Source organism: Triticum aestivum, chromosome 2D (assembly GCF_018294505.1).
Source record: "Triticum aestivum cultivar Chinese Spring chromosome 2D, IWGSC CS RefSeq v2.1, whole genome shotgun sequence".
In the NCBI taxonomy this organism is placed as follows: domain Eukaryota; kingdom Viridiplantae; phylum Streptophyta; class Magnoliopsida; order Poales; family Poaceae; genus Triticum; species Triticum aestivum.
Genome location: NC_057799.1, coordinates 237,869,649 through 237,897,314, shown reverse-complemented (window position 1 = coordinate 237,897,314; position 27,666 = coordinate 237,869,649).

Genomic DNA, 27,666 nt, shown 5'->3' with positions numbered 1-27,666 from the left:
GATGAATAGTAATCTTCGTAGCCGCGTCGCTTTGTCGGCGGGTCTGCAATTGCCATCTTCTTCAATCTCATGTTGGCGTCATCATACATATTCAAACCCAGCCAGTCCGGAAGGCCAATCCCAATGGTGGAGAAGGGGTCTACGGGAACGGCCGCACTGCTGTGGATGTTGTGCAAAATGATGGTGGTATCCTGTCGGGACCACGATTCCAAGTCACACCGATCTAGCCTGTAACACCTCATATCACTTTGCGGCCTCACGCACGGTACCCCCACGGGTGTCGCCTTACCATGGCCCGGGACCGTTTGCGCCTTTTGGCTCACGTATATGACAATGTCGCTAGCATCCATATGACAGAGAACCCGGGCCGACATGGCTAGTCGTGAACCCAAAGCGGCACTAACGTATGGGGACAGGCATACCTGAATCAACATCGAACGTGTCGGTCAGCAGCGTGCGAATCCGGGCTGTAGCACTGGGCTAACAGGACTCCGGGAACCCGGGCTGTAGCAGGCTAGGCAGGACTCCGGATGTCACCGCGTGACATTTCCCCGAAGGGACAGACACAGGAACGATATGAAACACATGCCGGCCAGTCAAGTGTTCCGGAGCAGTAGTGCTGGGCTAGCAGGACTCCGGTGAACCGGGCTGTAGCGGACTACTATGGCTCATGGGAGCACAAGACTACATTTCCCCATAGGAGAGGCTACCAAGGATAAACAACTAGGTTGTCGGATCCCACACATACCAAGCATTTCAATCATACACACAATATGCTCGATATGTGCAAATACAACATGGCATCACAACAAGACTCTACGACTCAGAGTATTTATTCATTAGGCTCCGAAGAGCCAGATATTACAAACATGGGTCTCATGACCCAACATTCAGAGCATACAAGTCAAAGCACATGCGGAAGCTTAACATGTCTGAGTACAGACATCTACAAATGAAAAAGGCTGAGAAGCCTGACTATCTACCAGATCCTGCCGAGGGCACAAGATCGTAGCTGAGGTATCAAGCTAAACGTCGAAGTCCACACGAAACTACTAGCGAGACTGGCGTCTCTCTGCAAAACATAAAATAGGCAAACGTGAGTACAAATGTACCCAGCAAGACTTACATCAGAACTAGCTACATATGCATCGGTATCAACAAAGGGGGTGGTGGAGTTTAACTGCAGCAAGCCAGCTTTGACTCGGTGGCTATCCTAACTACGACTGCAAGCAACTCTTTTGAGGTGGCGCACACGAGTCCACATATTCACCAAATCAATACTCCACTATGGACCCGCTCCCGTCTCCCTACGAGAACGCCATCCATAGCACTCACGCTTATCTTGCGCATTTTAGAGTATCCACTTTCACTTGTCTATGAACTGTTATAGGCAACCCAGAAGTCCATTTCCGCGGACACGGCTATTCGAATAGATGATGTTAACCCTGCAGGGGTGTACTTCGTCACACACGCTCTCGCCACTTACCACCATGTACACGTCGTGTACCTCGGCAACCTTCAAGCGGAAGCCTGGCGAGGGAGTCGGCCACAGCCTACCTAAACACTCAAGTCTCTAGTCCAGGTTTATCGCCTATTCAGGTTCCATCCGCAGGGAGTCCGGCCGAGGTTTCCACATACGGCCCCGAACGATGTGTGCAGGGTTCCCGAGACACCAAACGGGCGCCCGGTACACCGTGCCACGTGCCTACCGCATCACAGCCCACCCCTCGGTCAGCGCTGTCCACGGCCTCCAGCATACTACAAACACCAGAAACTACTTGCAACTCCTGGACAGAGGACAAGGGTGATTAAGAAGCTGAGAGGGTCCATTGGTTTCGGGCCCAATGCGTGGTAGTAACTGTATCATGGATCACAAACACAGAACTCAGTTCCTGAGGACGGCTTCAATGAGACAACCCACCATGTACTCCTACATGGCCTCTCACCGCTACCTTTACCAAATCGTGTTCACACACTTAGCTCACACACAGTAGGACATGTTCATCACCATTCCAATTCATCCCCGACGAATCAGACCCGACTCAACTCTAAGCAGTAGCAGGCATGACAAACAAGCATGAATGAGTAGGCACATCAGGGCTCCAACAACTCCTACTCATGCTAGTGGGTTTCATCTATTTACTGTGGCAATGACAAGTCATGCAGAGGAAAAGGGGTTCAACTACCGCAGCATGTAACAGTTGAATCGATTGTCCTAATGCAGTAGAAGAGAGCAGGAGCGAGAGAATGGGATTGTATCGGAATGAACAAGGGGGTTTTGCTTGCCTGGCACTTCTGAAGATATTATAGTTCTTCATCGGTGTCATCGATCACGTCGTCGGAATCACGGCTATCGAGAGGGGACAATCACCGGCAAACAAGGAAGAGCACAATCAATGCAATGCAAAAATTCTGATGCATGATTATGACATGGCAATATGACATGATTTGGCCTAATGCAACTAGCAACAGAAAGGTTTGGGTTGATTTGAACTCAAGGTTCAAATTCAAATTCAAACTTTTAACAGGGGCTGGCCCCACACGTCAGTGGGTCAGGGGGAAGTCAAACCCCGGTCAAGCAGGGTTAAACCCACCGGCGTCGTGACGCCGGCGAGGCCAGACGCGGCGGGGCACTCGGGCGCGGGCTGTGGTGCCCCGTTCGCAGCGTGGCTGGGCTCGTTCGAGAGCCCAGACCAGCGCGCGTCGGGCGGTGGCGCCACTCGGGCCTGGGGTGGCCGGAGGCGATGGCGAGGAGCTCGACCGCGGCGGCCGGAGCTCGGGCGCACTCGGGAACGGGGCTGCGGTGGCCGTGGAGTGGCGTGCTTAGCTCCTACGGCACCTACGCGGCGCGGTGAGTACGTGGGTGTGCTCGGTTGGGAGCTATGACGACTGTGGCCACGGCGGCGAGAAGCTCGGGCGGCGGCGTGGTTCGGTGCTCGTGGGGAACGGTGCTACGGCAACCAAACGGGGAGCAGGGTTAGGGGGGAAATGACCGGGTGCTCACCGCGGTCACGAAGAGGTTCTCGGCGAGCTCGGGGAGGCACGGACGGCGTCGGAATTTGGCGGCGGCGATGCACGGCCGTGCGCGGAGACGACGGGTCGATGGCGAGGCGACAGGGCGTCCGGCGATGCTCGCGTTGAGGGGGAGCTTCAAGGCGTCGAGGCGGAGCTCGTGGACTCATCGGCGGGGCGAGGGGTGGCCGGTGGCCACGGCAACGGCGACGGTGGCGACGGCTCCGTTCGGTGGTGCTGCGGGGAGAGAGACAGGGGAGGGGAGGGAGTGCAGCGAGTGAGGGAGAAGTGAGAGGGGGTCGGGGAGGTGCCGTGGCACTCGTGGAGGCGTCCAGAAGCGGCGGAAGCAGGAGGTGGCCTCGCGCGCGGCGACCACACGCCCGGCGTCCCTCTGGCGTCCTTCTGGCGCGAGGTGGGAGACGGTGGCGGCTCTGGTGGGCTGGGCCAGCTCCTGGGCCATGGTGGGGCGCGAGGTATGTCCAGGTGAGGGGCCCAGTGGCCTTCTCTCTCTTACTTAATTGTTTCTGTTTTCTAGTTTAATTTGTTTTGTTTTGATTTAGTAAAATACTAAACCATTTTATAAAATCCTGGAAATAATTAGGGGTACTGTCTGAATTATTCCAGTGACCCATAACAATTTCCAACATTTTTGGAGCACCTAAAATGTATATAGCATTTAAATAGCTCCAATTCAAATATGTTTGAATTAATTTCAAAGACCATAAATGCCTTGGAAAAATGTGCATGACCTCTGGTAAAGGTTTTAACCTTTTTCCATAAATAATGAACATTTTTGAAGGGCATTTTGGGTTTAATGAAAATATTTTTATTTTGAACCTAGTTGAATTCATTTGGTGCTAGGGTTTGGTCATCCCCAATTCAAATTCATTTGAATTAGACATGATGACATGAATGCTTTCATGCAACTAACTACAAGCAATTCTAGGGCTGTGACAACTCACCCCCACTAAACAAGAATCTCGTCCCGAGATTCAAGACGTGAGGTAAGAAGACAGAGGGACACAAGCTAACACCATCTTCATGATCCAATTGCTCTTCGCGAAGATGTTGATCCGTTGCTTCAATTAATGTTGACGTCTTTGCTTTCGAGATCTTCATCCAACACGATGACGACAAGGGAAAACTCTATAGAAATCGATCTCCTTAAAGATCGAGCAACTCACGATCAACTCACGGAATGCGACGTTGAGTATCTCTTGAGCTGAGACTCAACACATACATCGAGAGAGGGATGAAGTGAAACAGAGAACGAAGATTCAAGTTGATAAACACAATTCCACGCTGAATAAGACGGTGCATGGTTTCAAAGTAGCGAGGAGATAATTGCCATGACTCCATAACGAGGCACCTTAGGGAAGGTGGCTCGTAGAAATATTCCCTGAAGTGGCAAAAAGAATTACTTTTGATATAAATATCATTGAAACTCTTTATGCCAGCCTAAGGCAATCACAATCGATCGTTCGAAAGAATTCAAAAGAATGGCACACTCAATTTGGAAAGGAAACTATGGTTATAGAACAACTCGGCAAATGGAAGGCATATTCCAGTTGATACCAAGGATATAACCGAGTGACTGAGCGTGATTTCAAGAACTTGAGCATTTCCATATACATCAAGGTTTTACCAACATCCATGTCGAGGATCCTGGCAACACATCATACTACCATGATGAATGGTGATGGAGGATGCAGGTGCAAAGGAGGACAACACTTTCCCAGATTTCACCTTGGCGAAGCCAAGGGAACAAAATCTGGATGATCGACCGAGAGACATTTAGCACTCCGCTTCTAATGTTCTCCTTGATGTGCTAGCGTAACCCATTCATAGATATGGTTTGATATCTAGAACATCAAGTAAAGGTCGGACTTCGGGTGCGCAGGAATCCATAGGGAATAACTAGTGGAATAAATCCTAGGAAATCCTTATGGGGAGGTGGCCAACTTCCTCAATCAAGATACTACAATAATAGGCCTTCCGGCTGGATGTGTTGGCCACGACATCCACTTTACCGGTTATCGAGAGGGCACTATTATAATTCTTGGGAAATGTTCCAACCATCATATCTGCCTGAGATTCAGATCTAGTTGGTTTCAGTCTAGAAACCAGGTCTAGTTGGTTTCATCAAGTCTAGAAAGAAAATTAAGGTTTGCAACACAAATCGACGAGAAGACGTTGCAAGATTCTCAGGGGATGAACTACGATAGCAAGCTCCAAAACATGAGCTGGTTCTGCTACATACATGTGAGCACGTTGTCCCAGACAAGCATGATCACATGGTAGTCTTATAATAAAACACTACCGAGTTCTGGTTGGGAACCATCAACGAGGATATCGAAGTCCTTTCATAAGTCCGGATTAGCTCTTATGAAGGAACTCCTTTTCCTTAAACAAGTCAGTTAGTGGCTTGGTGTGCTAAGGATACATATAGAATGAAGGTTGCAAGTCTCCAAACCACGGTATACTTCGCACATATGCATGACTGACTTGGGATGATTCCAGAGGAAGCAAAACAACTTTCTCGAATTCACGGCGGCAACTTGCATCTAATGCACATGAATTAGAGTAAGTCACTTCTTTCATCCAACATATGCTTCATGAACGGAACACGAAGATAATGCTTATAAAGTTTCCAATACTAGCTGGATGTTCAACACGAGTCATGGAGAAGGTAGCAGTGTTGCTGATGGGCTCAACAACATTTCATCCAGGTTTCCATGGAGATGGAATTCCATAATTATGTGAACAAGTGATAGCATTGGTCAGACCCAAAAGATATAATGGTGTATGCTCGAGGGATCAACCACGAGTAAGACAACATTATGAACATCGTTGGTTCTGATTTGACTTGATGATAGCCCATACTCAAATCAAAGTCTTAATATGAGAATAGGTCCAACAACTGATCACAGGGACCAATCGATGAAGATATCATCTATCTTCAACACACACAAAAAGATATCCCTTAGTGATAAACTAAGTCAGATAAGCTTTTATCTTCCAACTCTCCAAGTTGTTGTTTTGCTTAACCAACTAGCTCAGGGGTATCCAGCACGGATTCTTGGAGAAGGGGTGGTTTACAAGAGACCCACTTGATCACGAACTCAACATAGCGGTCAGGTGGCAACCTGGTGACACTTCCGAGAAGATATTCGGAACATCACGAACCACCGATATGTTACTAAGCTCGAGAACGATCTTGCTTTTCAGAGCAAGACGATATGACCGAATAAGCAAGGACTGACACTATCCTAACTCATTGATCGAAAAGTGCACCGGGAATAAGGACTGGGTAGCACGATCAACCTTAGGATGTGATTCAGTAACCAACACGCTAAGGATGAAATTATTGTCCTTTAACTACCAAGCAACGGAGTTGCTAGGAGTATAGATTTCACACATCATAGTTCACCTGTCGGCATTCCGGTCGTGACGACACGGAACTGAGGAATGAGCAATGATGGCGAGAAGTATCACTGCGTTAAGAATTCGTGAGAGATGGTGCAATTCCTACAATATTCTCGACATAAAGGGGGTAATACTCGAAGGTAGAACAGAACAAAAGCTGGTTAGGCATTTGATCTGCGGAATACAACTACTTTGACCCAATCCCAGAGATGGACGAGGTACTGGAGTTTGTTTCTCCTAGTCATTCCGGATTAGAATGGCTTGACAGACCACAGGAATAATAGGCATCGATAACACAAATGCACAATTACTCCTGACTATCAATTGATAGACGAGGGCCAGAAAATAACTAAAGAGGGACAACCCAAAGGAACATATGTTTTTTTTCTGAGTTGTGGATGCATGGATTAGTATGTCGAACCAAGTCCAACAAGTTTCTTCTAGATAACCCATGCAGAAAGGTAGGACTGGCAGAGTCACAATATGAATGGAGTACTCCTCAAGAGCGCCCTGGTTGTGATCTTTTGGTTCAAACGAACTCCTGCCAAGAATGGTTCATGGTATTTGGAAGAACGATATACCACGGACCTCGAAGACTATCACAAAGGTTACTAATAACCTAAAGGAACGAGCAAACACTATCAACAGGAGGTAAGTGGAGTGAATCTTGGGCTCAAGAACCCAGAAGTAGAATGCCTACTAACTAGATGGCATCACGGGATGCTTTCGAGAATAATGGCCAGAATCTGCACACTGGGAATACAAGCATAGCTAGCTTACTAGGTAATCTTCTAAGACACCTAGGGTCGTAATAATAACTCCAACATATATGTCAAGGCAACAGAGTACCTCAACTCAACGATTAGTGTGGTTAATCTGGCCCAAAGGAACATCGAGAACGGAAAGAAGGGATTGCAAATGCATCGGACTATTTAGAAACCTGGGATGACTTGGACAGCATAACGGCTGTAAATGCTCAAAGGATTTGAGACATCCTGCAAAAATGGTGGCATAACCACTTAGAAGCACAATATCAAGGTTCCGAGACCAACTATGAACACACGGAAGTAGTAGAAACTGAACTGGGGCTTAAATCCATCAATCCTAAGATTCTACGGATTAGTAACACGTGATCCTGATAGAAAGATGAGAAGCCTAGTTCTTAATCCCCGTAGAAGAGAAGAGGGTGACTCAGATCAGAAGGGCATAAGGTAAAGGAGTAAAAAGAGCCTTACGTTCCCTTCCACAATCAATTCCCTTATATAACTAAAGCATTTCTAGACTCAACTTCGACCAGTTTGGCTTCGTAAACCTACAGGCAGTCAGGCTCTGATACCAACGCTGTCGGGACCCCGATTCCAAGTCACACCGATCTAGCCTGTAACACCTCATATCACTTTGCGGCCTCACGCACGGTACCCCCACGGGTGTCGCCTTACCATGGCCCGGGACCGTTTGCGCCTTTTGGCTCACGTATATGACAATGTCGCTAGCATCCATATGACAGAGAACCCGGGCCGACATGGCTAGTCGTGAACCCAAAGCGGCACTAACGTATGGGGACAGGCATACCTGAATCAACATCGAACGTGTCGGTCAGCAGCGTGCGAATCCGGGCTGTAGCACTGGGCTAACAGGACTCCGGGAACCCGGGCTGTAGCAGGCTAGGCAGGACTCCGGATGTCACCGCGTGACATTTCCCCGAAGGGACAGACACAGGAACGATATGAAACACATGCCGGCCAGTCAAGTGTTCCGGAGCAGTAGTGCTGGGCTAGCAGGACTCCGGTGAACCGGGCTGTAGCGGACTACTATGGCTCATGGGAGCACAAGACTACATTTCCCCATAGGAGAGGCTACCAAGGATAAACAACTAGGTTGTCGGATCCCACACATACCAAGCATTTCAATCATACACACAATATGCTCGATATGTGCAAATACAACATGGCATCACAACAAGACTCTACGACTCAGAGTATTTATTCATTAGGCTCCGAAGAGCCAGATATTACAAACATGGGTCTCATGACCCAACATTCAGAGCATACAAGTCAAAGCACATGCGGAAGCTTAACATGTCTGAGTACAGACATCTACAAATGAAAAAGGCTGAGAAGCCTGACTATCTACCAGATCCTGCCGAGGGCACAAGATCGTAGCTGAGGTATCAAGCTAAACGTCGAAGTCCACACGGAACTACTAGCGAGACTGGCGTCTCTCTGCAAAACATAAAATAGGCAAACGTGAGTACAAATGTACCCAGCAAGACTTACATCAGAACTAGCTACATATGCATCGGTATCAACAAAGGGGGTGGTGGAGTTTAACTGCAGCAAGCCAGCTTTGACTCGGTGGCTATCCTAACTACGACTGCAAGCAACTCTTTTGAGGTGGCGCACACGAGTCCACATATTCACCAAATCAATACTCCACTATGGACCCGCTCCCGTCTCCCTACGAGAACGCCATCCATAGCACTCACGCTTATCTTGCGCATTTTAGAGTATCCACTTTCACTTGTCTATGAACTGTTATAGGCAACCCAGAAGTCCATTTCCGCGGACACGGCTATTCGAATAGATGATGTTAACCCTGCAGGGGTGTACTTCGTCACACACGCTCTCGCCACTTACCACCATGTACACGTCGTGTACCTCGGCAACCTTCAAGCGGAAGCCTGGCGAGGGAGTCGGCCACAGCCTACCTAAACACTCAAGTCTCTAGTCCAGGTTTATCGCCTATTCAGGTTCCATCCGCAGGGAGTCCGGCCGAGGTTTCCACATACGGCCCCGAACGATGTGTGCAGGGTTCCCGAGACACCAAACGGGCGCCCGGTACACCGTGCCACGTGCCTACCGCATCACAGCCCACCCCTCGGTCAGCGCTGTCCACGGCCTCCAGCATACTACAAACACCAGAAACTACTTGCAACTCCTGGACAGAGGACAAGGGTGATTAAGAAGCCGAGAGGGTCCATTGGTTTCGGGCCCAATGCGTGGTAGTAACTGTATCATGGATCACAAACACAGAACTCAGTTCCTGAGGACGGCTTCAATGAGACAACCCACCATGTACTCCTACATGGCCTCTCACCGCTACCTTTACCAAATCGTGTTCACACACTTAGCTCACACACAGTAGGACATGTTCATCACCATTCCAATTCATCCCCGATGAATCAGACCCGACTCAACTCTAAGCAGTAGCAGGCATGACAAACAAGCATGAATGAGTAGGCACATCAGGGCTCAAACAACTCCTACTCATGCTAGTGGGTTTCATCTATTTACTGTGGCAATGACAGGTCATGCAGAGGAAAAGGGGTTCAACTACCGCAGCATGTAACAGTTGAATCGATTGTCCTAATGCAGTAGAAGAGAGCAGGAGCGAGAGAATGGGATTGTATCGGAATGAACAAGGGGGTTTTGCTTGCCTGGCACTTCTGAAGATATTATAGTTCTTCATCGGTGTCATCGATCACGTCGTCGGAATCACGGCTATCGAGAGGGGACAATCACCGGCAAACAAGGAAGAGCACAATCAATGCAATGCAACAATTATGATGCATGATTATGACATGGCAATATGACATGATTTGGCCTAATGCAACTAGCAACAGAAAGGTTTGGGTTGATTTGAACTCAAGGTTCAAATTCAAATTCAAACTATGAATTCAAATAGTGCATTATCATGTTTTCACCTATACAGCAGGTATAACTTAGTTTGACATGCATGAAAATGATACAGATGGATAGATTGCATTTTTCTGATAATTTTTCATATATAAATTATTTCATTCTGAGCTACGGTTGATTTTATATGATTTTTAGAAGTTTATACTATTTTCTGGAATTTCCTGAATAAAAATAAATCCAGAAAATGTAATACTGCATCAGCCTGACGTCATCACTGCGTCAGCGAGTCAACGGGCTGGCCAGGGTCAAACCTGACCCGTGGGACCTGCCTGTCAGTCTCTCAGTGCCTTACTAAGTTTAGGTTTAAACTAAACTAACTTTTAACAGGGGCTGGCCCCACACGTCAGTGGGTCAGGGGGGAAGTCAAACCCCGGTCAAGCAGGGTCAAACCCACCGGCGTCGTGACGCCGGCGAGGCCAGACGCGGCGGGGCACTCGGGCGCGGGCTGTGGTGCCCCGTTCGCAGCGTGGCTGGGCTCGTTCGAGAGCCCAGACCAGCGCGCGTCGGGCGGTGGCGCCAGTCGGGCCTGGGGTGGCCGGAGGCGATGGCGAGGAGCTCGACCGCGGCGGCCGGAGCTCGGGCGCACTCGGGAACGGGGCTGCGGTGGCCGTGGAGTGGCGTGCTTAGCTCCTACGGCACCTACGCGGCGCGGTGAGTACGTGGGTGTGCTCGGTTGGGAGCTATGACGACTGTGGCCACGGCGGCGAGAAGCTCGGGCGGCGGCGTGGTTCGGTGCTCGTGGGGAACGGTGCTACGGCAACCAAACGGGGAGCAGGGTTAGGGGGGAAATGACCGGGTGCTCACCGCGGTCACGAAGAGGTTCTCGGCGAGCTCGGGGAGGCACGGACGGCGTCGGAATTTGGCGGCGGCGATGCACGGCCGTGCGCGGAGACGACGGGTCGATGGCGAGGCGACAGGGCGTCCGGCGATGCTCGCGTTGAGGGGGAGCTTCAAGGCGTCGAGGCGGAGCTCGTGGACTCATCGGCGGGGCGAGGGGTGGCCGGTGGCCACGGCAACGGCGACGGTGGCGACGGCTCCGTTCGGTGGTGCTGCGGGGAGAGAGACAGGGGAGGGGAGGGAGTGCAGCGAGTGAGGGAGAAGTGAGAGGGGGTCGGGGAGGTGCCGTGGCACTCGTGGAGGCGTCCAGAAGCGGCGGAAGCAGGAGGTGGCCTCGCGCGCGGCGACCACACGCCCGGCGTCCCTCTGGCGTCCTTCTGGCGCGAGGTGGGAGACGGTGGCGGCTCTGGTGGGCTGGGCCAGCTCCTGGGCCGTGGTGGGGCGCCAGGTATGTCCAGGTGAGGGGCCCAGTGGCCTTCTCTCTCTCTCTTACTTAATTGTTTCTGTTTTCTAGTTTAATTTGTTTTGTTTTGATTTAGTAAAATACTAAACCATTTTATAAAATCCTGGAAATAATTAGGGGTACTGTCTGAATTATTCCAGTGACCCATAACAATTTCCAACATTTTTGGAGCACCTAAAATGTATATAGCATTTAAATAGCTCCAATTCAAATATGTTTGAATTAATTTCAAAGACCATAAATGCCTTGGAAAAATGTGCATGACCTCTGGTAAAGGTTTTAACCTTTTTCCATAAATAATGAACATTTTTGAAGGGCGTTTTGGGTTTAATGAAAATATTTTTATTTTGAACCTAGTTGAATTCATTTGGTGCTAGGGTTTGGTCATCCCCAATTCAAATTCATTTGAATTAGACATGATGACATGAATGCTTTCATGCAACTAACTACAAGCAATTCTAGGGCTGTGACATATCCGGCCGGAGGTATGCAAGCCAATCTTCATTGGCACCGACCGAGACCTATATATAAGATGGTGGGTAGCGGAGAAATTACGGGATGGAAATTGAATAACTAAGTACTACATGATCAAACTCCATGACTGACCTGCTCATCGGACAAAATCCGACTACCTCTCAACGTCGGCAACTCTAGCGGAGTCAACGTGAAACCATGACCAGGGAGCGGTGGACAGTTCGAAGGATTGTCCCATAGAAGAACCTTCTCCTCGAGGACGCATGGAAGACAAACAAGCATGGCCTTTTCCCAAGCCTGTTTAAGCACCGTCTTGAAAAGGTTGGTGTAGGAAGCACCGAGTCTTGCGGCGGTGAGGACGTCGGAGCGGCGTGCGATTTCTCCCAGAGGATAATCGTCCAAGGTCAACCAGCCCCGACGAGGTGGAGAACCTCCTGGCGAATCCATGGGAGCAGCAACGAACTTCCTTCTCTTCGGGGAAAGTGGAACTAGCGAGGAGGAGATAAGAGCGTAGTAACCGCAAGGCCTCGTCCCTTCATACTGTAGCTCCTCGATCGTTCCTTAGCGAAGGGGTGAGGCTATTATTTATTAAGTACTCGTACTATAGCAGTACTATTACTACTTTCTCAACTAGTAGTGCGATGTACTGTACTTCTAGTATAGTGCACCAGTTTTGAACACTTGAATCTCAGGGCCAAGGAGCTATAGTTGGAAGTGGAGGGTAGTACTGTTCTCTAGAACCATCACTGTACTATCAATGCAGGGAAAGTACACCTACGTAGTGGGTACTCTCGGTGCTGTATTCAAGCGTGTAGCTGGCCTACTCAGCTGCTCCTCTCACACACACACTAGCAACCTGTTTATCAGCGATGGTTACTGCGGGGCAGAACATTTGAGTTATTTGATACAACGAGACTAGGCTTTTCGCTTCCATTTGTGGAGGTGTAATGGATCTCGTAGAACTTTGTTAGTAGTTACTTCTTTATGAATGAGATGAGGCAAAGCTTTTGCCTCCGTTTCAAAACAAAAAAAAAATCACGTCAAGAGGAATTTATTTTATAGAGCCGATAATGGAGTGAAGTTCATGCGTGCAACGCCACAAGCTACAGAGCAGTAGAGTACTAGCACTTTACATATAGAGCCATATTGCACAGTTCCCAATGCCGTGCCAGGATTTTCCTGCTCCTCGGGCTTAATTGGGAGGCGCTAGTTTAAAGATGCTACTACTAGCTGATGAGGAAGCTGCAAGCGAGGTGCGGCTAGGGCAAGCACGCGAGCCACGAGATGATGGGAAGGAAAACCCGTTCACGTAGCTGGGCTATCCAGTGCACCCAAATTGTGGTGCAACACGTCCGTTCGACTTCAAAACTCAAACTACCTCGTTTTGTGGAGTACTATTTAAAAAAAGGCCGTCGTGCGTTCGGCTGGGATCGAACCCACAAAACGAGGTATACACTCCCGCGACCACTAGTAATACTCGTTGGAGTACAACGCAACCTTGAATCGCCTTTTGTCGCTAGTAGTACATTGTTCCTTACAAGAAACCACTAATAATGCCAAGAAACCACTACCACTTGCATACGTGGCAGACTTAAGATAATACTACCTTATCAACCATTGTTCATGCCCTTACCAACCAGCCCTACCAAGAAACGACTACTCTACAAAGTGTCGTTATAGGCACGTTTCAACCCATGTCGCCCCTTAAGTCAACGCCTTCTATTCGACTGACAAGTTGGGCGTTATGACTTGTGGGACTTACATGTCAGTCTGCACAAAAATCCCCGAGTGACCTCCTACCTCCGGCCCATCCACCTAGTGATCCTCGGCCATGGGAGGCAGCTACCACCGTCGGCAGAAGGCGAGGTCAAAACCGCCAGCGGTGCGGAGCCCATCTTGCGGCAGCCCGGATGCCAACTCCGTCCGGCGCTCGTGGCCGCTAGCTAGCCAAGATAGCTCCGTCCAGCTGCTTGTCTCCAAGTTTTGCTAGCTAGATTGGCACGGCGGCGCGGCGGCTTGCTCGCATGTGTCGCGCTAAGGCCAGCCATCTGGCTCGAGCGAAGGCCAGCGCGGCGGCTTGCTCGCGCGTGAGTGATGCTCGAGCCAGCCTGCCAACCCGTGCGGAGGCCAGCGCGGCATCCGGCCCGTCCGGTGGAGCGGCGGCCAACTCGCTCATCACCGGCGCCACAGACGAACACGCATCAGTACTGTTTGAAGTAATGTTTTAGGAAAAATAATGATTTGAGGGGGAATATAACAGGATAGAAGGTCATATGTGGGTCCCTCGTGTCAACGGTCAAACAAAATGTGTTGGTTTAAGCTGCCTCGTCAGCATGGACGTGTGGGCCAACCCTGTCATAAACGTGTTTAAACGAGCCTAATCGACACTAGGTAGTAGTTTTTGGCACGGATTAAGAAACTTTGGGTATGTTTTTGCTATTTTTTGTACAATGGTTTCTTCCTAGGGCTGGTTGAAAGTGGTAGTTTTTTGTTAAATACTCTACATATTGTAACTAGGAGTGTTCAAGCTTTGGAAGCCAATAAACAAGGCTAGTTACATAGTGCCTATGTGTACGTGATTGAAAGTAAATATCAACCATGTGTGACTAATATCTTGATGGAAAACTCGAAACTATTGAAATACTTGCATTTTTTGCATGGTTGGAAATACTAGCAATGTTCACGTGCGTTGCAACGGATCATAATTAGAATAATACTTATTCACAAACTTGATACAAAACACTGTAATTTTGATATACATATATCACTAGAGATATATTATGTTTCAATCAGAAAATATTCCTTGGGCTGTTTTGGTGAGGTGAGGGAGGGGTGTGGTTGGTTTTAAGATACTAATTATGGGTTTTTTTTCTGCAAATTGGTAGAGAAGTGGGATGTTGGTGAGAAAAGGCAACAATTTACCTCACAGTCATTAGATGTAGATCTAATGGTCAGAAATCATGGATGGCAGACACACCATCATCACCAACTTAGTCTTGTGTAGGAGTAATAGCAAGATGTTAGTGCATTGCACGGAACATCAAGATGCATTTTTTTATAAAACACTTGTTGTGATTGACCCATGCAGGAGTAATTCCATGTCTAAAAACTAATGATATCTCGAGAAAGAGGAGATAAGGTGAAGAGGAGTGGGGCGTGGTGGTGATTGGTGGTCGGACTGAGCGGATGCAAGGGGATGGACGACGCCGGCAGCGGCCACCAGGCCATTTTGTTCCAGAGGCTTCCTTTTTTAATTGCTCAACAATGAGGTTGTTGCAGATAAGGATGAACGAGGGAAGGCCTTGTCTGCAAATGTGGAGAGAGGTGCGGGTATCTTTTAGTTTAATTTCCATCCATCAGATATAGATCGGACGGTCTATTGCAAGATGGCACCCATACCATCATCACCAACTCGGTTTTTCTATCAGAGAAGAAATATAAGTATGGAGATACAAATGTATTATCGATACTTGTTTCCGCAAACTAGGATCTACATTCTATTCAACGGTTCAGCATGTGGGGCCTGAGCACAATGACTTCTCGACTGTGTAAAACAAAGGTTTTCCCATCACCGATAAGGAGGGGGTGACGGCGGCGCGCTTTTGGCTTTCTCTAGTCCTAGTTGTCATACTAGGTGGTCTACCCACGTGTAGATTTATTATTTTTCACATCTCGTGTTCGCCGTACTGCCATGACTGTTGATGAATAGACGGTAAGTTATTCAGGGGAAACCATTGTTGTGCGTGTTTGCGAGAGAGAGAGATACAGTGTGCGTGTGTGATATGTCTAGAGACTGAGGCAATGATAAGAGATTCTTTGTGTCTATGTGTGTGGAGGATAGAGAGAGACATGTACATGGGGCTTTGTGTTGTGTAACATGGAGACACATAGACATAATCAGAGAGTGAGTGTGTGATATACACATGCGGACATGGGGAGAGATGTGTGAGTTAGAGAGATGGAGAATTTTGGTGTGCATCTGAGCTAGAGAGGGGGGGATATATACATATCTAGAGCTGGAGAGAATATGCAAGGGTGTGTGTCTTAAAAGAAGGATCCGGATAGCTAGATGGGTGTTTGTGCATGTCCGTGTGTGTTTGTGTGCGTGTTTCTGTGTGAGAGGGAGTGTGTGTATGTGGAGTAGAGAGACTACTAATGATGTAAACCTAGTATAAGGGAAGGGGAATGGTGTGACATGTGTCTCAAAGAGAGACAAAGGCATGTGTAGTAGCGGGATAGCATGGGTGCGGGCAGGGAACAGACTATTTGGAGGAGACATCGAGTGTGTGTGGGAGAGGGGTGTGAGAGCGAGAGAGAGAGAGAGAGATAGCTAGCTAGCGACGGAGAGAGAGATAGAGAGGAAAAGAGGGGCGGAGAGGGGTCGTTTGTGTCCATAAGTGGCGTATAGATAGGGAGACAATGTTGATGTTGTTCGAAATTGGCGTATGTATGGAGACGCAAGGGAAGCGAGTCATCGTGTGTGTGATAGGGACTTCATGAGAGATCTATAATAGATGGCGTAGAGAACAACGTGCGAGATTGAGAACGATGATAGATTAGGGAGCTATGGAAAGAGTTACGGCATATATGTATGTATACAGGGAAGGAGCTGGGGTGGGTCCGCGTGTGGGAGAGATAGAAAGAGGAGAGTGGTGCACAAGGAGACAAAGTGTGCTTGTTTGCAGTGGGGGTGGTGTGTGAGGTGAGTGTGCGAGAACCACATAACTAGGGAGATAGACGTTTGGGGGCGACGTTTTGTGTGTATGGGAAAGATACACTCTACATAGTGCGTGTGCTTGGGAAAGAGAGATGGCGGGAGACCTAGAGAGTGGGGGAAGAGATGTGTGCTTGCCCGAGAGACAAAGTGATAAGAGACCTATATTGGGGTCCGGACTTTAGAAGAGAGGGGGTGTTAATGTGCTCGTGTGTTCGTGTCTGGGGGAGAGAACGGCGTCTGTGTGTGGGGGGGGGGGTGGGGCGACGAAGGGGGGGTTGGCTTCAGATAATGAGTGAGGAGTCTATATTTGAGGGACTTTAGCGTAATTGAGATATATATGGTCAATAGTGTGTGCACTCATGGTTCATCAATTTGTTTCACAGTTTGGACTATGAGATAACGATACTTTTGAACATGCGCGATATACCTTGATGTACCCAAATTACAAACCTAAGATTGGAATTTCTGAATTCGACTCCATCATTAGCTTTTGTAATTCATTTAAAGGGAGGTAAAAAATTTAAGCCGGTATTTCGTGATTTCAAATTCATATATCAAACCTAGAGATGTACACATACGGGCATGTTCAAACTTTATAATCATCCACTTTAGTCATACACATACACATTTTTGCTTTTTTCATCATATTTAGGATAAACACATTTGGAATTTCATTTGAATTGGACCGTATGATGGTATTTGCTTGTACTAGCTCAATGATGCACATTTGAATTGAATGGACAATCTAAGTTTCGAGTTGGAGACATTGATTTTCAAAACTTGCACTTTTTTTGCTTGCAAAACAAATAAATTCTCGGCCATTATATCATAGTCGGCCATACAAGAGCAGAACACTTATAATTTCAGGCGCCAAAAGCTTTCAAACTTCCCGCTCACATCGAAATATCTCGCGCCTGAAAGTTTAGCCCTGCGATATTCCTGTTTTACCCCTGGCACATGAACGGAAAAGGGATGCTTTGGTAACTCCATTGTTTTCCCCTCTTTGCCTCCAACATTCTTCCCAGAGCCCCTCCGCTTCCCCTCCCCGACCCCCCCAACCACAGCGAGCCGCCGAATCTAGTCCTTCGCCGTAGCGGTGGACCTCACACCCCGCTGGATCTACCTTCCGCACCTTGGAACACCCAACTGCCAACTCACCACTTCACTGGAGCCGCTTCAGCGATTGGCTTGTCCACCGCTCCAGATCTCCTTGACCGCCATCATGGTCCACCGCACCGGATCTGTTTAACCGGGGCCCTCGTCCATCACAGTGTAGACCCTTCACTGACTCCCTTGTCTGCCCCATCGCAAGCCCTTCATACAAGCCCTCGTCCGCCGCAATAGATCCGCCTCACCGAAAGCACTGTACACCGCGCCCACCGAAGCCTTCATCCACTACACCAGACCCGCTCCACGGATGCCATATTCAACTCCACCGGCCCTGCTTTACTGACGCCGCAGCCTCATCAGGTTATTTTGATTTGTACTCCTTCGGTTTTTCTCTTCTTTATCGTGCAACTGTTCACTTACCACAAATGAGCTTTCTTGTATGTCGATAGGCGCCCCAACCGAAGCACCGGAGCCGCTTTAGCGATGGCGAGAGCCAGCCCAAACTCAACCGCAACACGAGCCCCATGGACGATCCTTAGCTATCAAGTATGACAACAATACCCATACGCCGCCGAGAATCAGGTAACATTATCCAACAGCTGGCGCCTACGTTCACTTTCTTAGCATAAGCACCGCACCTTTTAATTTCACCAGGGCATCATTCAATTTTTCATGAGACGCGTTATTCTGATTGCACCTGTAGGGCCACACTTCTGGCAGTGAACATGTTACATGTGCTAAATTACATACCAGTGCACATATAGTTAATATGCTTTAGTTTTGTCCTAAGTATTACTGTACTTCCTAGATATCACTGCCTACTATTTTACTTCTTGCATGCTATATTTATGATAATGGTGTTGTTCTGATGCCACATGTTGGTTCCATCATACTGCTTCATGTTATCTATGCTTAATTACACATCAGCAAACTAGCATGTGGTTCCGCTGCTTTTTGTTCGTTTTACCCTACATTTTCTGATGCTAGCTATTACATCACTGCTCCCAGCCTCTGTTCATTAATTTTTTGTGTGTTCTTGATCTTCCCAAGTTGCATGACTAATTTGATGCTTCTATTAATTTTGGAGCTGCCAACCCCATCAAGCAAAATATTTGTTCTTTTGGGGCTGGCACCTCGAACAAGCATAAAAATAGAATGAAGCAGATATATTGTTGTGTAAGCACACACCCTTCTTTAATTAGTTTAGATGAACCATTGATGATCAATTCGAACCAGTGCATGCGATTAAAATTAATTTTACCTAAATAGAGGGTGCAGAATAAACTACAACAACTAGATTTGCAACCACGGGATGCTGACGATATCTTCAAAGAACATTGCAACAGTAGCGAGGCTTCACAACAACATATGGTAAGCCAGTGTGTTTTAGTACATGTGAAATGTAATGCGTGTGGGCTGCTTTCTTGGCTTGTGCCCTCAACCTGTAATCCTACAGAATTACAAATAGTTCAGTTGTCTGCTTTGCTGTATTGCTTGATTTGAATGCTTGTTTGTTACTTGTTAGGCTATACCTGAGTTGGCCAATATGTCAGCAGTGCCTGTTGTACTATCGTAAAGAAATGCATGCCTAGTTCATTTGAGTCCTTAACTTTTCCTCTGAACTTCATCACAAGACTGTCTTCGTAGTTTATATGAGGCCACACTGTTAAGTGCTTTCTCAGATTATTTGAACTGCTTAGATGCCTTGGCAACTTAAATATAGCGGTGGTACACTCCCTTTCAACTAGGGATGTCAACTGGGTCCCGTTTAATCCCGATTAAAGTCCACTAGTGGTATGATAGTTCAAAAGAGTTTTTGTTTTTTGAGGAAAATGAACTAAGGAGCTAGCAAAAACTAACTAGATGGGACTGGCGGATGTCGTTTATTTGCCACTTACATCCCTAGTTTCATCTTACCATTTTAATTTCTTTTCGGCTGATGCTGCTTCGAACCATTTAAATATAGCTTGCCATGCTCGGCAATAATTCGTATGTCGTTTACCATGTAAGCTTACTGCCTGGATCATGCGATAACTATCTTTTACTTATGTCCAGCGGAAACCTTTCAGGATGCCGTTCACACTAGGACACAATGTACAACCCCAGAATCTATCTGTGGAAGCAGTGCGCCATCCATGTTACCAGATGAGAGCAGTTCTGAGGCAACACCGCCGGAGAGCAGTCTAAGCACATATATTATAGTTCTTGAGGCTCTACTAGAGGCAGAAAGAGATGGTGTGGCTGCCATGAATGAGGTAATCTTGATCTTGAGGTTGGAAATTATGCAATTAGCTGCACACATTATGCAAGCAACCCAAGAATTGGAGGAAGTAAGAATGTTGCGTTTGAAGACGGAGGAGGTCCTGTTGTTTCTGCTATCTGAAGCCCAGGGTAATCCCAGTTCTTCTTTAGATACCAGTTGAAATTGTCAATAGATTATTGTACTTGCATGTTGTGTCATGTCTCTGAATGGATTATGTTGTAAGACCCCCTATGTTGTCCTCAGTACTTGTATGATTGACATAAGGTGAACTGTTTTTCGTGTGAGCATATTGTATTGGATGAAATAACTGTTTGACTCAAAGTGTATCCAACCTGCTGAATTTGAAGACCACATCATTTCTAAATCATAATCATATATAAAGGTGGAATAAATCTTTGTTGTGGTTTTGAAGAAATAAATAACAAATCGTAGAATTATCGATGGGTATTCGTAATCGAATACAAATTGGATTTGAATTTAGTTCCCAGGGCAGAGGGCAAACGTGAATGCTAATTCTCCCAAGTTTTGAATGAAGTGGGTAAACACCCACTATCATTTGTGGGCTGCCCGAAGCAAGTGTTTGTGAGATGGATATTACTGTCTACCCCTGACACTTTGACATCCTATCAACCGGATTTACACTTCTGTCGATAGGGGTAGACTAGTAACTTCAATCAGACGTGACACGAGCGCCTTTGAGCCCATTCAGACACGGTGGGCGCCAAACGTGGGCGGCAAAACAAATTTGATTCAAGATCGTCCGAAAGACATGTGTCTCTGCCTCCATTTCACCATTCATACACGGTGGGAGGCAAAACAAACTCTCCTTGTCCGAAATCGATGTAGGCAAATATTTTAAATAGGGGCAGATGTGTAACTTCCCTCAGACGTGACACAACCGCCCTACTTGTCAGCCTCGTTCATACACCATGGGCGCCAAGCGTGGGCGGCAAAACACCCTCTCCTCGCCCGAAATCGCTACCCGCAAAAATTTGGGAGATGCGAGATTACCGTCCTATCCCCAACTGACGTGATGTCCGAAATTTTAAACAGGGGATAAGTTCATAACTTTCCCACATTTCAGACAAGCGCGTCCCAATGTTTCAGATCCCCCTCCCCCTCCATTTCCCCATTCATACACCGTCGGTGCCACAACAACCTCCCCACTGCGGCCAGCCTCCTCCGCCCGCCACCCCATCCTCCACATTGCCGGAGCCGCTACCCCTACCCCGTCGTCCACTACAAGAGATGGATGTCTCTCATCCACGGCGCCAGACCAGGATCCTTTCATCGCATCCCCTCGCTTCATCGGCGCCGTCGTCCACCTTGCCGTGGCCGCTCCTACGAAGCCTCGTCCACGGCAACAGGATTTATCCCCCGACCCGACCGTCTGCCGTCTAAAGTCTTCTTCCCAGCCGCCGACAGCCATCGCACCCGTAGCACCCTCAACGTATCAGCAGGGTCCTACACGGCGTCGCAAGAGAGGTGATACTCTTCCATATGTGCTTAAGTAATTGATATCACCCGGAAAATAGATCACAAATTGTTTACTATACTTTTCTTGTTCGTACCAAATCGTAGTGGCTAGTTGAAAGCAAACATTGGTTGTGAAGTAGCTTTGTCCGGTTTGCACCTTCAGATCCGCCATGGCACGGTCACTATACTCGTAAAGCGTCTGGTTTCCCCCCTTTATGCTCACTACCATCACCGTAGGTGCTTTGTGTCATGCTAGCACTGCTCCTCAAGACCTCAACCCATCAAGCGAGACAACATGCCACTCATAATTCCAAAGCTTAGGTGTTGAAATACGAATCTGATATGATGCTCATATTATTAAAACAGAGAACGTTTAATTGGTCACCTAATGTTCCTATATTTGTTTCCAAAAGCATGTGCGCCACCCACTGGTCCAGATAGTTCCACTTTCCTTATTTTACTCTTGATGCTTAGGGTTTTCCCCTTTTATCTACTCTACTATGATCTGCGTAGGTGCTTTCTGTCGTACTAGCATTATTCCACCCTTCAAGCTAAACAACACAACACTCAAAATTCCAAAGCTTAGTTGTTCAAATATGATTGTGATATGATACTGATATTTGTTAACAGACACATTTAATTGGTTAGCTAAAGGTCCCACTTGAGTTTCCAAATGCATGTCGCGACATATAGAGAGATGGCAAAATTGCATTTCTTTGTCACTTGTTGACTGTACTTTCTTGTCCATACCAAATCTTAGTCGTTATTTCAAAGCAAACATCGGTTGCTAACTACCCTTTGCACGGTTTGCAGCTTCATATTTGCCATCCCACTGCCACGGTCAACAGTATACTCATCATGCTTACGGTTTCCCCATTTTATGATGACCACGATCAGCCTACGTGGTTTGTGTCATAATAGCACTTCTCCACCCATCGAGCTAAAGAAGCTTAGTTGTACAAATTCAAATATGATGTTATGCTAATATTAGTAAACTGAGAGATGTTTAGTTAGTCAGCTAAATTTTCCTACTGTTGTTTCGAAATGCATGTGAGCCACATATGGAGAGACCGGAAGGAATACTATTTCTCTCTTCGCTCTGGTTCATCATGGGTGGGCAACCGACTTGTATAGAAAGACTTGTAATATCATCAATCTGCTTGCTCTTCTGCTCTTCTCTAAGATGATCCTCTTCTCTTCTTTAATAAGTCTGTTCCTTGTTGGGAAGAGTAGCAGGGACATTTGCGGTCGACTGGTCAGGTCGAGTTGTTCTCCCTTAGTACATGTTGAATCTGTCAGGTCAGGTCGACTTGTTCTTCTTTACTATATGTTGAAGTTGTCATCTGCGAAGTATCATCACTTCTGGAGCTCTCATATTTTGAGTAGTAGGACACATTATATTAATGCACACACCAAATTACAGCATGCATGGCATCTCTCAGAAGAATTGCACAGATAGCACAAAGGGGTTTACAGGGAGGCAGTATTGGATTAGAATCACTTCTGCATTACAAAGATAATCTCACTTGTTTTTATGTTTTCATGCATGTCAGGTATTGAACATTATCAAAATGAATATGAGAATGGGCGCACGAGAGGAATATTGCGGAACAATCCACTGGCTAACAAACTTGGCATGTTGGAGGATGGCATATCTTATTCACCCATCAAGGTGCTTGCTCTAACTTGGCAAGGTTGTATTGGTCGCACATATTTTGCATCTGACCTCTTGCATTACTTCTACTTTGTTACACCATCTGCTTAGTTTAAGCATCATATATGAGTATATGCCATACCTAACCATTTTTTGTACCTATTCCATGTGTCGTCATACTATGTTTTTCCAGTCAAATGTTGTTCTTTCGTAATAGATGTCCAAAAGGAAGAGGGTGAGTGCAGATCCTCAAGGAGTACAAAATATGTATTTGGAAAAGGTAGTGATACCTGATAAACCAGATAGATCAATAGCCACAGAAAACACAGGCCCAACTGTACCACACTCTACCCCTACTCCACTGGCCAAACCCCTATTAGAATTGCTGAGAGCCTAGCGTCAGGTATTGTCTATGATATCAATTCAAAATTTGAGCTCCTAAATTTTTACATGTGCCTTACCTTCTCTCTTGTATGAAAACTAATTTCAGATGAAGCTCCTTGCTCAAAGGATCATAGGATCTCACAACAATACTGGGCTCTGCATTGCTCTTGTCAGTAGCTCTTGCTCTTTGTCAGCATACTTACACTCATTGATGTTTGATTATGTAGCATCACTGTAAATCTTCGCTTCGTTATCCTCCCTTTGCTTGAAATTATAAGATCTATATTTACTCTTAGATAAATGAAGAATTAACACAATGGTTATGATGTTTTGGATTGCTCATGTAAGTACCTGTTGTCATGTAATCCCTTTGTATCAAATTAATTGTTGATCAAATGGATGTATTTAGAACTTAATAGTGCTAGATACATCCATTTGAGCGACAAGTAATAATGGACGGTGGTGGTATTAATGTACTTGCATCGTGAGATAGTTGATTGACTAGCATTACTCTGCATCTTATCTTGCATGCCCTCCACTTTCTCCAAATTATCATATCTACATTTACTCTTACCAAAATGTTGAATAAAGCCAATGCCACTGCACACATTGATGTCTGCATTCCTCTTGTTAGTACCTTTTACCTTGTAACCCTATACTTAATTAATTGCTATTTGATTATGTATCATCAGTCTGCACCTGAGCTTCATTATCCTCTGTTTCTTCCAATATTACTTGATCTATATTTACTCTTTGAAAATGTAGAAAAATGGCAACGCTTATAAAGAATTTTCTTTGGGGAATTTATTGAATTATCCTTCCATCAACATGGAGAAGGGCTTTGTCCAGCCCGTGTTAACATGTAATGTAAGTTCATCCTTCTCAAGCCTTCAACTTTGTTCTAGTATAGAGTTGGATAGGCATCATTTCCTCCACTGCTGTTTACTTTGTTGTTTACATCTGATTGGATGTTTGCAAAAACTACCAGTTTTAAATTGTAGTTGTAGAAACATGTTCCTTATGCAGAACAGATCCATTTATTTGCTTATATAATTGTGAAACCTGTTACGTGTTTCCTTGTTTCTCTTTCAAAGTTGATCTCTTATGCCAGGCAGAACTTTAGGGAAGATAGTGAGCCAAATCATATTGAGGACAACGAGATGACCCCAAGGTCCTGTCTTGATGAAGACAGTGAGTTGAAGCTACTCACCAGCAGGTGTGAGACAACCTCTATGCAGTCGCTGTCTCAATCAGTTCGACTTCTTCAGTCCCAACTTAAAGCGGAAAGGCTTGCTTCAGCTCAGCTCTGACTTGAAGTCAAAGATGCAAAGAAGATGTCAGAGGACTGCCTTGCGCACTATGGTGCCATACAGCTAGGGATGGAGCATCTATCGTTGACACAACTGAGGTCTCATCAGCTTGTTCGGCTGCTTGCGAGGCCCATCTTGGCCAGGCCTAGTGCCTTCTGATGTGCTCTCAGTTTTGTATATTCTTTTGTAGGCGCATTTATATGCACTGGTGGAGACCTTTGATGACCAGTGTATGTAATCCGCGGTCACGCTGCGCTTTATTATCACAAGTAGCGAACTTTGATTCCCAGTGGATGTAATAGTCTAGGTTTATTCTTTGGTCGGTATGCTATAATTTAGGCAGGCCCGTTACTCATATGGGCCAAAACGTGGGCCTATAATTATCTTGGGCCATTAGTAGGTCTAAACCTATAGTAGTTTCCCGCCTTTAACAGGCCAAGTAAAGTTCTAGCCAGCTGGGCCAGAGAATACCATGGGCTTTTAACAGGCTAAAACCTAGATTGGGCCAGCGTTGGGCCGAAAAATTCATGGGCCAATACAGGCCGAAACTGCCTAAGGCCCATGTTTGGCCCAAATAGGATGAGCAGTTAACAGGCCAAAATATATCTCGGGCTAGTTTGGCCCGATAAAATTATGGGCTTTAAGCTGGCCGGTATACACGCGGGCCATAGGCCCAAAAGTGTCACGGGCCATTATCAGATGGGCTGTAAGTAGGCCTGATTCAATGCGGGTTGTAATTAGGCCCAACTGTTCCATGGGCTGAAATTTATCCACGAAGACTAAGGGCCATTAAGAGGCCTAAAGTTACTTCAGACAAGAAATAGCCCAGTTTCTGCATGGGCCGTTAAAGGGCCTAAAGTTAAACCGGGCTGACAACATCCCAGATGCACCATGGGCCGCTAACTGGCTGAAATTGGTTAATGGGCATTTAACAGGCTAAAATACAAACATGTCTTAGAATGGGCCCAAAAGAACAGTGGCCTGTTAATGGGCCTGATCCGATATGGGTCGTAATTTGGCCCAAAACACGGAGGCTGTGAACGGGCCTAATCTGCTATGGGCCTCAATTTGGCCTAAAATGGTAGGCTGTTAACGGGCCAGCCCACTAGTGTTTGAAAAAACATGGTGGACCTTTAGCTAGGCCGGCCTTTTCACAGGAATGGGCCTCTGTTAGGCCGTGCCACATGTCGAAGTATCATGGGCGCCTCCTGTCCAATGAGTGGATGACATCTGTCCCAACGGTGAGCAAACACGTGTTTCCTCTGGCCAATGAGAATTTTACATGTGGAAAATCCCCATTGTTCCGAGCTGTTAACGGGTTATCGGATCCAAAACCGAACCCGATAGCTTAACGGCGACCCGTTACGGTCGATGCCACGTGTCGGTCACCCTTGACGAAAGCACTTCTATGACGCGCGATTTATCGTCATGGAAGTGGACACTTCCGTGATGATAATTTTGGTAATGTCATGGAACACTTCTACGACAGCACAAGTATGACTATTTTGATTCTGTCATAAAATCGTCATGGATGTACATGCATGACAGAAAACGTGACCTACTGTGACAAACACGTATCATCACGGAAGTGTATTTTTTTGTAGTGCTATCAGTTACCCTGCATACATCTAGGGGGAGTATATTTCATCATCGATCCAATTAACGCTAATGTACTATTGTTCGAATTACTTTTCACTGATCTATCTTCACTTCGATGATTATCTTTTTTGTCAACAACCATCCAAAAAGGGGGAGATTGTTGGTGCAATGATAGGCCCCTTATGTTTTGGAGTTTGTTGACATAAACAGTATGGGAATTATGTGTTTGCTAGTGCACATAGAGTAACAGGTCCCTGAGATCACGAGGAGTTTGATGTAAACGATGAAGATAATCTCCCTGCATTGCAGCAGAGGTTATCACCGAAGAATATGATATCAAGGGTGACCCCTCAAAAATTGCTGAAGTGAAGCAATTGGTTCTGTGTCTGCCTGAGGAAGATGACTATGTCCGAGGAGATTGAAGACGAAGTGAAGAAGTAGCATTTATTTCGTTGTTCTTCTTCTCTTTATTGAGTCATAGTACCATTGTACTATTAAGAGGGGTGTAGCATTTGAAACTTTGATTCTCTGATGCTAAACCCAAGTCCTATGAAAGTTGCGAGAGAAATCTCTTTGTGTTTCGAGCAAATACTTGCCAGCAAGAGACTGTGATCTTCTTGGCCGACCGAAGAGTTAACATTACTTGTTCCTCAAGTAATGTTACCATTGCTCCAAAATCAGACCATTGTAAACGTGTCGGTTGGCCATTGGCTGGACCGCATGTCCACAATGGTCATTTTCCATTAGGGAAGGCTGCGACTATAAATAGCCACCCCGCGCCGGCTTGTCTGGTGGCTGCTCTGTTTGGTTTTGAGAAGATTGTTGAGGAACCCCCTCTTTGAGCGATTTCAGTTTAAAATCCACTGAGAGAAAACCCCTAGAGCCGAAGAATTAGATAGTGGTTCAGCATCACTCGAATCTAAGTCCACTACGCTCAGCCTATTACTCTTGAGAGCTGCAAACTCTCTAGACAGTTAGGTGTCAATTTCTTCAGAGACCAAGAGTGATTGTAGTTCTCGAAGAAAAAGTTTGTAAAGGTTAGGAGATCACCTCAAGTATCTATCATGAGTGATCTGCATTGGTTGACGAACCAATTGTCGAGGAGTATAGGGTGAAGAGAGTTTACCTTCTATGTTAAGTCACAATCCCTCCAACCAGATGTAGTCCTTGTGTAGAAGGACAAACTGGTCGAACAAATACCCTGTCGCCATCGAGCATCACTGGTTACCTCTGCTACCCATGT